This window comes from Camelus ferus, chromosome 10, assembly GCF_009834535.1.
Source record: "Camelus ferus isolate YT-003-E chromosome 10, BCGSAC_Cfer_1.0, whole genome shotgun sequence".
NCBI lineage: Eukaryota > Metazoa > Chordata > Mammalia > Artiodactyla > Camelidae > Camelus > Camelus ferus.
In genome coordinates, this window is record NC_045705.1 from 1,279,709 (window position 1) to 1,290,832 (window position 11,124).

An 11,124-nucleotide genomic window follows, 5' to 3' on the forward strand; every position below is an offset into this window, starting at 1 on the left:
TGGCAGGAAATAAGTGTCAATGTTTCTTTCCCTTACCCTGAAGATTTAGCTTTAATATACATGTACGTTAGAGATTACATATAATTATATAGATTTAAGAATTGTTATTATAAGTAATTAGAAAAATGATTTCAATTTACTCTTACTTATCAAGAAAGCCAGTCTTACTGAATGAATACTTATTTTGGTCTATGCATCTCTGTGGCCAACGTCTTGTAATAGGACATTGAAAAATAGGGTGGATTTTTCCCTTATGGTAAAGAACTGGTGTCTCTAATTCATGTATCTAAACTGTCCAAAAGAGTTATATCTAGAATATCTAGATAGAAAAAGTAAAACCTTCAGATAATGAAGATAAACTAAAGGGAACTGAAAAGGTCTATAACCATATTCTTATTCATGCTATGTAAACCCTTTAGTTTACTAATATTTATATTATTTGGAGTGAGAAAATACCATAGAAGTGGAAAAGGCATAAATAATGCAAAAATTCTCTCCACATGCGTGAAGATTACAAAGTCAATTCATATTAGCTTCTCAAAAAAGAGCATTCCAATACTTCAGCCAATCCCTGTTTTTGTGCATAATTCAAAAATCGTATTACTTGTCCCCTTTACCATACTCAGTGAATTCTTTTCGTGTAGGTGTTTTTTTTTAACATTGAAAAAGCTTTAAGTGAATTATCTATGAATAAATCATTGCAGTCCAGATTTAAAAGTACATTTGGCCTCAGGCTATTCCTCACAACTAGTGAATGCTCCAAAAATGTGAACATAAGTGTTAAAAAAAAAGGCACTGAAGAAAAAAGGCCCTGAAAAAATGATTTTATAAACAGAAACCATATATTAAACTTAAATACCTTTTAGAAAGGTAAATATTACTCTATTTTCATGTATGATGAGATGTTTAATTTCATGGTGGAGATATAAAAATGAGTGTTTATCTTCAGAAATCTGAGCAAAACTCTTGTACTAAGTAACGAGTTGCTCCTGCAATATAGTATAGAAAAAACATTCTGAATGCCTTTAATTATGTACCTATGGACACATACTCAAAGGAACTCTAAAAAATGAAATTACTTGTTAAAATGATAGGATTATAGGATCCTTTTTTCAAATTTTTCTCTAATGCTTTAATAAATAAAATCCATACTTAATTTACAAAAACACCATCATGCATTATACATTATGATTTTAATTGCAAATGTTTGCTCTTTCCTGGATGATCTGTGTCGGGTAGAAGCTTTCAATAAATTTTCAACTACCTGTTATTCTACCTTGTACAAGGAGCTTTTTAAGTTAGGTTTGTTGTTAAATTACTCAGGGAAAATAGTTCAGGGATTATGAATTAATATATGCTAATTAAAAGCATAAATATTTTAAACATGCACAGAGAGAACTAGAATGGAAATTTAAAGTAGCTCGAGGCGATTAAAGTAACAAAAGGACAATTTAAAAGTTACTAGCAACTGACCCAGAGGACTGGTGGGTAGTAGGTACAGCTGCAGGGAATTAAACATGTGCACTGGCAGGCTTTGGAACTCGTACGGTACGCCAGTGAGCACAGCTGTACTAAGCTAATTTTGTTTGACACGATGATGCTAGAGAAATCACTAAACTTAGAAAGGCCTTGAGACAGAATCTACAAGATTTAGTCTTTACAAAATATTTGTTGAGCTTCTTACATGTGAGAGTTGTAGAAACGATGTCTTAACTTCCAAATTTAAATTTATAGAAGCATTATTTGAAGCCACATTTGATAAACTAAATTAATGATTTCTTGCTTTTTTCTTTGGATTGATAATCTCAATCTTATTTTAGTAATTTTTTAAACTAAGAATTACAAAAATTAATTGTGCAATATTTTAAATTCTGAAGGACAAATAAACATGTAATTGAGGCTCAAAGTTACTGCAATTGTCAAATAAGTGTAAGTCTAATCTTTGGATGGCAGCCAAAAAACAGCAATTACTTATTTACTACCTGTTGGCTTGGCGCCCTGCAGAGCTGCCAACCATGGCAATGGTTATAATCAAAAGATGTTGCAATTTCCCATACTGCTGCATCTATTAATTGCATTCGTTGTAGGCATCTTGTTGAGGACATTTTCTACTATATTGCCATCTTCCCTATGTGAAGTTCCATGTTTGAAACGCATTTTAGAATTTAATACTAGAAAAATTTTTTCTTTCCATCCATGAACTGGTATGTTTTGTCCCCACCGGAAGTAAGAATATGGAGCTGTCCATGTTTTCCTTTTCGTTTTGATGGCCAAGAAGCCTACAGGTAGACATTTCTCTCTCATTACTGTTCAGTTTACCAGTACACGACATCTGATCGGAAGGAGATTATTTACATCAAGATAAAAGCATCAAGGAAGGCTGTACACAAGATTCTGGTTCTGGGCCAGGTCTGAGAGTACAGAGTATATTTGGATATTAGACAGGTGTAAAGGATTCAGTATAGTTCTGTTCTGGCTAGAACAAGCTAAGCTGCAGTAGCAAAAAGACCACACATTTCAAGATCAGTAAAAGAGAAGTCGTAATTCTGTCATTTGCCTTCAAGTCAGCAGGGGAAAGGCTTTCCTCCACTTGGTCTCTGGGGACCCAGGATCCTTCGATCTTGTGGTACTGGCACCCTATAAAGTCATCCCTGTCATCTGCCTTCAGCTAGCAGGAAAAAAGAATGAAGTACACATGAGAGGTGAAATGTGTCACAGTGGCTCATGTCACTTCTACTCAGTTTTCATTACGAAAGACCTCCTCACTCAGTCACCAGGAATTGCAAGTGAGACCCAGAAATGCAGTGGAAATAAGTGCCAGGAAGAGGGGAAGGGATGCTGGTGGACTCTGCCACAAATATTAAAAACAACAAATTAATTTTAAAATAGAAATAGTCTTGGGCATAGTAAAAAGCGTAATTGTTCTCTTAGATAATGTCTGTAATTTCTCTGTAGATTTCTTATCCATTGCAACCATCTTTTTTTCCACATATGCAAAAACCTTAGCTATAAACTCAGAGGTTTCAGAATCTATTAAAAATCCTAGATTGACAGGACACACTAGGGAACATTTTTCAGCTGTGATTAAATGTAGATTTCATTGAAAGCATAGAAGAAAGACAATAAACTCCTATTTACATAAAAAAGCAAAATAACTTCCTTCTACAGTCCATTTGAGAATGTATGCATTTCAAACAACTTTCAGAGGTTTTATCACTGGAGTCTCAACTTCCTTAATTTCAATAATTTTAAATGATTATAGAGTGGGTTGAAACAGAATGGAAAACTTAGTTTCTTAAATTAAAATTTATTGCAGTCGCTGAAAACCTCAAATAGCTATGCTGTAACAGAATGTGATGTATAGTGACTCTGGTTAGAAAAGGATTGGTGGACAGTTTCCCAAAGACCACTGTACTGTACATGCTCACTGTATGGATGTACATGCTCACTGTCTGGATGTGCGTGCTGGCTGTGTGTTATTGCCAGCACATCAGTGTGCCCCAGAACAATCCCCTGGGGCACAATACTTGTGTTTAACATCAACACCACTTTCTCCAGACATGTGTTACGAGGTTTCATAGCTCAGCAGAAATCACCTGTCTATAGCGGAGGACAAAATTATGTAAAAATAGGACATTACTGAAAAAAATTCACATCCAAATGGACTGCAACTCAGTACGGAGCTAGAGAGGATGCTACATTATAATGTAAATTACCTGGCCACCCTACTTTCAGAAGAGCAAATTGTTCTCACTTTTTACCACTGGACAGGCAGCTGCTCTAATTCATAAAATAAGAAACTGAGTCTTTGCCTCTCCCTCCTCTCTGTAACCCTTACCATTCAGTTTATATAGATGTTTATTTTAACAAAATCTTCCATGATAATTTACTCATTAATCTGTGGAATATTCAAGATAAATAAATATTTTTCCTCTGACTTTGAAAATGAGGTTGACATTATCTTTAGCCCCATGGGCTGAGTCACTACCAAAGGAAGCTTGGAGCTGAGAATTCCTGAAATGCCAATCCAAATGTGCCCTGTCCTCTAAACCATCTTTTTAAAATTAATTATTCCATGCCAGATCATGACAAGTTCCATGACAGGTAACTTTTCTATGTGACTATGAAGAGAGCATATTTACTTTAAAAAAAAAAGGTAAAAAGAAAAAAATTTAAGTAGGAATTCTGCTCTTACCTGAGCTGCTGTAGCAGTTACCTTCTTACAGAACTCTTAATTTTGAACTTTTGGAGAATGTGAAATAAAGCTAAATTTCATTTTTAGCCCAAGGAAAGATTCTACCTAAGACAGTCTTTCTAATCCAATGACATGTTTCTGAGTTCCTAAAAAGACATCCTTACAAATTAGTTTCTTTCCTTGGAAAGGAGGAATTGTCATGCTGGGTGAGAGAAATTCAAATGTCAATGATAATATATTTTCCATAGTTGAAGCTATCTCCCTAAGGCCAACAGCAAAGAGGAGGTGCAAAACGGAGTCAAACTGACTAAGATACTCAAGTTCAGGCATTTTTCTCCTTAAAAAAATGGATCATTGTTTAACTGTGTACTGAAATCAAAATCAAAGTTATGTACTATGGTTCACCTCCAATATGCACCCTGTATGTAAACAAAATACATACAATCTTAAATTTTTAAGGGCCATGCTACCTGTGAAAGCAGGGTACAAAATTCATTGTTATCACACAAGTATATAGAATACACGTGAAGCACTGACTGAAAGTCAATCTTTCACTGGTGTAATTATTTAAAGTGCATGATTGGTTCTCTGGTACAATTCACAGATGACTGATACCTATGTGGGACTCCAGGCAGCAGCACCAAACATGAGCACAACCTCTCTTCCACCTCAGTTGTCGTGATGCTTTGCATAAAGCAAATGTCAACAAGTTTGGTTAGTTGACTGGATGGATGGACAGACGGATATTTGAGGCAGATGAAGATTTCAAAAATTTGGAAACCAATACTTAACAATAGAAAATTATTGCTGAACCATGATAACACACACAGAAAAGAATGAGGAAACCGTTCAGTTCACTGCAGATGGAACAATTACTTAACACAAGCAAACATGCCTTTTAAGACATAGGATGCAGTGCAAATATTAGCTGTCAGAATCATTATCCTTTTAAGGTACTCTGGAAGATGTCACAGGTTGTGATATGACAGTGCCATTATTCAAAAAGATTCATTGATAGACTCTTCAGAGATAACATATTTGTCATTTTGAGGGATTCTCAAATCTAAGATGTGTAGGCAACTTGCTTTGTAGGAAAATTTGCATCCTCTTTATTGCAATGAGAGAGCAATTTATTAAAAGAAATTTGATAGCAGAGAGTTAAAAAGACCAGACACCTAATATAGAATTATTTTCTTACCAAATGATATGTATATTCAAGGTCCTAAATGAGGTCTCTTTTTTTTGTTTTGTTTTGGGTGGTAGTGGGGGTTTTTTGTTTTGTTTTGTTCTTTGTTTTTTTTTTTTGTTTTACCTAGTTGACTGACGTCTCTTGAAAGGAACTAAAATGGAAGCCGAAGTTCACGTTAATGCGGGTGCTGATGAACTGAGAGGGGATGCCTTTCCGTTCCATTGCTCCCTGGGCAGCTTAGCCCTTTGAGCCATCAGGGTATTGAAATGGAAAAGATTTGTGCTTGCTGGAGCTCCTGGAGCAGGAGTCTTGTCAATTTCAGTCAGCGGCCTACTTAGGAGCTGGGAATCAGTAAGGGGACACAAGGTGAGGAGAGACCCGTGAACGAGCTACATCATAGGTATGTCTTTGAACTTCGTATGTGAGGTATTAACAGCGTTGCAGCCTTTATTCTTAAAAAGTTGCTCGCTCTCTTTCTCTCTTTTGATCTAAAGAATTGACTTCTTGAGTCTTTTTTTTTTTTTTAAAAGGAAGTTGACATAACATTGATTTGTAGAACAGACAAGCTGTATCTCTTCAGGCATTAGGATCTGGTCTTGCTATTTAATTTTTAAATTGTAAGTTTAGAAAGTGCTATAAATAGTTCTAATTTTGCACCCAAAGGGTAGGAATGACTAATAGATTTCTCTTTTTCCCTGTCACTAATTAAGGGACCCCTTGAGGTTCATTGCAAAAAATAACCATTGTAGGGACAGATCTGTACTAAAGTAGAATGGTTTTAAGGAGGAGGAAAATTCCAGTTCTTTTGTCAGTGGTTTCTATTTCTGAGCACCACCTAACAACCAAGAATGCTCTTCCCCCATTCCTGTTCCATTCTGTCTGAATTTGCATTTCCCTCTCACCTCTTTCCTCCATTCTCACAAACTGGGGAAATCACCAGACTGAAGCACTCTTATAGTTTAATTTCTGTTCTCAGCATAATATCCAAGAACATGTGTTTTGTTATTTACAAAAAATAATCTATGAACCTGGACTCCGACAGACACATTAAGGAGTATTCCAGTGGTTGGATATCTTTCATTGATTCTACAAATATTTATTAATGGTGCAAAGCACTGTGCAAAATGCAGCAGACTGACCCCTACAGAAGGTTCTGCCCTATTAGGGTTTACAACCAAACAGAAAAGAAAAACTTAATTAAACAAGCAACTGCACAAATTACTTGTACAGTTATTAATCCTGACCTTTATAGTTGTCTTCCTTTTGCCTGGAACATTCTGCCCTCAGCTATTTCCACAGCAGGCTAAATCTTACCCTCCCAATCATCCGTGTTGGACACAGAGAGCTTAAATGGCCCAAAAACACTGCCTCAGAGATTGGTTGGGAGAGCTTTGGTCTTGAACTCAAAGACCCTTCACTCTTGCAGAAGATCCAGTCATCATCTTCCTGCATTCACAATAAAGCTTATTTTTCCTAATTGTAAAAGTGATGAATGCCAATTATAATAAATTTGATATAAGCAGGAAATTGTAAAAGAATATTAAAAATTTCATATTCGTGTCTCTCAAAGACAACTTTTCTTGATTACTTGGCACATGTTCTTCTACTCTCCTGATATGACATCATATTGCATATTCAACTGTGAAAGTTTTCAATATTGGGAAATTGCAGTTTCCAATCTACTATGTTACTGACATTAGACATATTTGTGTATTAGTCTTTTAAGACCACTTCCCAGAAGCTACTTGATATGAAAATTTTTAAGCCTTTTCATAGGTGTTCATATACAAATGGTCTTTGACTTGAGATGGTTCAATTTTTCCACTTAACAATGGTTAAAAAAAAAAAAAAGATACACATTCAGTAGAAACCATACTTGAAATTTTGAACTTTGGTCTTTTCCCAGGTGAACAATACATGGTGTGATCCTCTCTCCTGATGCTGGGCAGTGGCAGTGGGCCCCAGCTCCCTGCTCAGCCACTCATAAAGAGAAACGATCATTGTACTGACAACTATTCTGTATCCACACAATCATTCTGCTTTTCACATTCAGTAATCAGTAAATTACATTAGATATTCAACACTTCTTTATAAAAGAGGCTTTGTGTTAGATGATTTTGCCCAACTGTGGGCAAATGTAAGTATTCTGAGCAAGTTTAAGGTCAAATAAATTCAGCTATGATATTCTTATACATTAGATGTATTAAATGTATTTTTGATTTACAGTAGTTTCAAGTTAGGGTTTATCAGGACGTAACCTCATTGTAATTCAAGGAAGATCTGTATATATTGAATTCCTTACAGGTTATGTGAATTCTTTGTGTGTGTGTGTGTGTGTGTGTGTGTGTGTGTGTGTGTGTGTGTGTGTGTGTGTGTGTGTGTGTTTATACACATACTTTTATTGAAGGACAGTCAGTTTACAATGTTGTGTCAATTTCTGGTGTACAGCATAATGCTTCAGTCATACATGAATATACATATGTTCATTTTCATAATCTGTTTCACCATAAGTTACTACAAGATATTGAATATAGTTCCCTGTGCTGTGCAGTATGAACATATTATTTATCTATTTTATGTATATTAGTTAGTACCTGCAAATCTCAAACTTTCAATTTATCCCTTCCCACCCCTTCCCCACCTGGTAACCTTAAGTTTGTTTTCTATGTCTGTGAATCTGTTTCTTTTTTTATAAATAACTTCATTTGTCTGTTTTTGTTTTTGTTTGTTTTTTAAGATTCCACATGTAAGTGATACCATATGGCATTTTTCTCTCTCTTTCTGGCTTACTACACTTAGAATGACAATCTCCAGTTCCATCTATATTGCTGCAAATGGCATTTTTAATGCCTGAGTAGTATTCCATTTTATAAATATACCTCAGCTTCCTTATCCAGTCATCTGTAGATGGACATTTAGGTTGTCTCCATGTCTTAGCTATTGTAAGTAGTGCTTCTATAAACATTGGGGTGCATGTATCTTTTTGAATTGAGGTTCCCTCTGGATATATGCCCAGGAGTGGGATTGCTGGAGCATATGGTAAGTTTATTTTCAGTCTTTTGAGAAATCTCCATACTGTTTTCCGGTGTAAAACCAAACTACATTCCCACCAACAGTGTAGGAGGGAATCCCTTTTCTCTACAGTCTCTCTAGTATTTATCACTTGTGGACTTTTGAATGATGGCCATTCTGACTGGTGTGAGGTGATAACCTCATTGTGGTTTTGATTTGCATTTCTCTGATAATTAGCAATATTGAGCATTTTTTCATGTGGCTATTGGCCATTTGTATGTCTTCATTGGAGAATTGATTTTTTTAGGTCTTCCGCCCAGTTTTAGGTTGTTTTTTTCTTTTGTTATTAAGTTGTAAGAGCTGTTTACATATTCTAGAAACTAAGCCCTTCTCAATCTCATCTTTTGCAAATATTTTTCTCCTAGTCAATAGATTTTCTTTTTGTTTTATTTGTGGTTTCCTTTGCTGGGCAAAAGATTATAAGTTTAATTAGATCCCATCTGTTTACTTTTGCTTTTATTTCTATTGCCTGTATAGAGTGCCCTAGGAGAACACTGTTGAGATTTATGTCAGAAAATGTTTCCCTTCGTTTTCTTCTTAGAGATATATAGCATCTTATGTTTAAGTCTTTAAACCATTTTGAGTTTATTGTGTATGGTGTGAGGGAGCATTCTAACTTCATTGATTTACATGCAACTGTCCAGTTTTCCCAACACCATTTGATGAAGAGACTGTCTTTACTCCATTGTATGGTCTTGCCTCCTTTGTCAAAGATTAATGGACCAAAAGTTTGTGGGTTTATTTCTTGGCTCTCTATTCTGTCCTATTGATCCATATGTCTGTTTCTGTGCCAGTACCATGCTGTTTTGTTTAGTGTAGCTCTGTAGTATTGTCTGAAGTCTGGGAGGGCTATCCTTCCAGCTTCATTCTTTTTTACTTCAGTATTGCTTTCACAATTTGGGTCTTTTGTGATTTTATATCAATTTTAGTATTATTTGTTCTAGTTCTGTGAAAAATGTCCTGGGCAATTTGAGAGGGATCACATTAAATCTGTACATTGCTTTCAGTAGTATGGCCATTATAACAATATTAATTCTTCCAATCCACTAGCATGGGATATCTTTCCTTTTCTTTGGGTCATCTTTAATTTCCTTAGTCATTGTTTTATAGTGTTCCACATATAGGTCTTTCACTTCCTTGGTCAGATTTATTCCTAAGTATTTTATTTTTTTGGATGCAATTTTAAAAGGGATTTTTTTCTGTACTTTCCTTTTCTGATATTTCACTGTTAGTGTAAAGAAATGCAACTGATTTTTGTATGTTAATCTTGTGTCCTGCTACCTTGCCAAATTCTTTTATCAGCTCTAGTTTTTGTGTGGCATGTTTAGGGTTTTCTATATACAATATCATATCATCCACATATAATGAAAATTTTACCTCTTCTCTTCCAATTTGGATCCCTTTAATTTCTTTTTCTTGTCTAATTGCTATGGCTAGGACTTCCAATACTATATTGAATATAAGTGGTGAGAGTGGGCATCCTTGTCTTGTTGCAGATTTTAGATGGCAGGCTTTCAACTTTTTAACCATTAAGTACTATTCTGTCAGTAGGCTTGTCATAAATAGCTTTTATTATGATGAGATATGTTCCCTCTATAACCACCCACTTTCGTTAGAGTTTTTTCATAAATGGGTGTTGAATTTCATCAAATGCTTTTTCTGCATCTATTGAGATGATCATGTGATTTTTGTCATGTCTTTTATTGATATGGTGTATCACATTGATTCATTTACATATGTTGAACCATCCTTGTGTCACTGAGATGCATCCAAATTGATCATGGTGTATGATCTTTTTTCAATGTGTTGTTGGATTCTGTTTGCTAATATTTTGTTGAGGATTTTTGCATCTATGTTCTTCAATGGTATTGGCCTGTAGTTTTCATTTTTGGTAGTATCTTTGTCTGGTTTTGGTACCAGGGTGGTAGTGGCTTCATAGAATTGAGTTTGGGAGTGTTCCCTCCTCTTCAATCTTTTGAAAAAGATTGGTATGAGCTCTTCTTTGTATATTTGATAGAATTCCCCAGTGAAGCCATCTGGTCCTGAACTTTTGTTTGCAAGGAGATTTTTTATTGCTGATTCTATTTCATTTCTAGTGATTGGTCTGTTCAAGTGACCTATTTCTTCTTGATTCTGTTTTGGTGGACTGTATGTTTCCAGAAACTTTTCCATACTGTCTATGGGTTTTTTTCCAGCAGAAGTCCCACTGTGATGGGATTAATTACTCAATACTCTTTGGAAAGTCAAGAGAGTGAGAGGAAGTCAAAGACCAACTCCCTGAACCTCTCAAACACTCCATATTTATTATGTACAATCAAAGAGAATATCACAAACAATTGTGTCATGGAATGTGGGAGCTTAAGGAAAAACAGGAAAGAGTGGAGAACCTAAATTCCACAATGAGTACAAAGGCTTAATTTATCTTCAAGGCAGTCATGGGGAGAGGGGAAAAAGGTACATTCTTCAGATATAAGAAGTTGATTACAAAACAGAACACCAGACTGCCAGTTTCTTGTCTTGGGGGTTATAGACTATCTAAACAGGAGAAAGTATGCCCAGAGTTTATAGCTGACGGCATAGGTTGTCGCTTTGCAACCAGCAGAGTAGACCCTGAACTATGGACCTATGCTTAAGATAAACAAGCCGTGTCCTGCATTTATAGCAAGGG

The 11,124-nt window shown here is 35.4% G+C and overlaps 1 protein-coding gene across 3 annotated transcripts in view; it reads left to right on the top strand.

The window, feature by feature from the left end:
- Positions 1–11,124, top strand: part of GRIA4 (glutamate ionotropic receptor AMPA type subunit 4) — a 432,139-nt gene that overhangs the window by 102,379 nt on the left and 318,636 nt on the right. The window lies entirely within an intron of this gene.